This window comes from Echiichthys vipera, assembly GCF_963691815.1.
Source record: "Echiichthys vipera genome assembly, chromosome: 21".
NCBI classification, from domain to species: Eukaryota; Metazoa; Chordata; class Actinopteri; order Perciformes; family Trachinidae; genus Echiichthys; species Echiichthys vipera.
Window position 1 is genome coordinate 7,196,197 of NC_139846.1, and position 1,720 is coordinate 7,197,916.

Below are 1,720 nucleotides of genomic sequence, written 5' to 3' on the forward strand. Positions count from 1 at the left end.
CGGCTCGAGCCTCTCCCACCGACCGGAAAGCCCCGGAGCACTGCCGAGCATCAGGGGCTGCCGGACGCATCGGTGCTCTCCGCCGCTCTCAGTCTGCTGGAGGAGAGGTGACGCCAGGTGGTGGGAGGATCCGTCCCACGGAGCAGGAGGTCACCAGCAGCCGGGGAGAATCCAACCCTCCTCCGATCACAGGAGCGCCCCTCTCCCGGGGGTGCGCTCATCCGCTGAATAGCGCAAAGAACAGAAATCTGCTAAATGAGCAGCATTTCTCTGCTCTGCGGATAGAAAGCATATTGATAGCGTACTTTACAATTAATAGCCACTGTCCTGATGCGTTCAGTGGCTTCTGCAAGCTGCATGGCTCTGTGCGCAACAGAAAAATGAATCGCAGAACCAAAGTGGTCCCACAATTTCTTACTTCCTGCCCAGTGGTTTAGTTCTGTGTGTGCACTCAGACAGGTTGCAGAGAAGAGCCACGGTAGTTGCACTAAACTGAAGCTAGGCTGTACATACCTAAACAGGGGGACGGGGGGCCGACCGGTGATGACGGAGATCATCTAATCAGACCAAGATGTTATCCTGCCGGCTGTCCGTGCGTCCTGCTCCACCCCACACCACACAACCTGACGGGTGGTCGAGGTGGGTGGGAGTCGCAGGATAGGTGACGCGGTGTGCACGCTCCGGGGATGCCGGTGGAGCACAAAGAGAGCTGTCCAAAAGAAAAAAAAAGACTAATCTGGGTTTCCTCTGCGGCAGAAGGCTTTCTGTCGTCCGTCCTCTCCTCTCCTCATCGCCCCGGAGTCCCTGTTCATCCGCCACCAGGCTGCAGCTGCTCTCCCGGCAGCGACTGCTCTCCTCGATGGAAAGGCACGTCACTAATTACCGGCTTTCAAACCGGGGACCGTTTCTCTCGCTCCCTCCCTGCCTTTTTGTCTCTTTTGCACCGCCCTCACGACCCGTTTTCGGCCCCGCCTCTTGCCGTTCCGCGCCGCTACGATGCAGAGAAACAAACACAGTCAATCCAGAGTGGCACCGTGCGTGACAGATTTCTAGGAATTTATCACATTTAAATTGCAGCTGCTGGCTGCTTCATAGATTATTCTCTATACCACATGATCGCTTTCTCTGTGACTACTATTTGTGTCCCCTTACTGTTAGGATTGTTGCAGGCTATGTTTCAAAATAGCCTATATAAAGTTGGCAGGAGCATGACAACATATTTATAATTTTTCCTACAGGATAGAAATGCACATTATATATTCTGTGACATCTGTGATTTTGCTCACACCATCATACACAGTAATGTCTGCTATTACGTGTCTTAGTCCTTTTACAGATGCATCTCTTAGGTTTGCTATTGTGTAGCACGTTTCCATAGAAACCAGACAAATTACTTTCTTTTTTGCAAGCCATGGTTCCCATGGCAATGGTGATGCCACCCCATCCCCCTACACACATAGGCCTACTACACAGTAGTGCACACTCACTCACTCACACACACACACACTCCTCTCTCTCTCTCTCTCTCTCTCTCTCTCTCTCTCTCTCTCTCTCTCTCTCTCTTCTCTCTGTCTCTCTCTCTCTCTCTCTCTTACTCTCTCCTTCACACAAACACACACACCTGCTGACTCTCAATCTGCTTATGTGGAGGTGTCTGATACAGTGACATTAAAAGCAAAAGAGACACAGAGACAGAGAGAGACAAAGAGCAGGTAGTAGC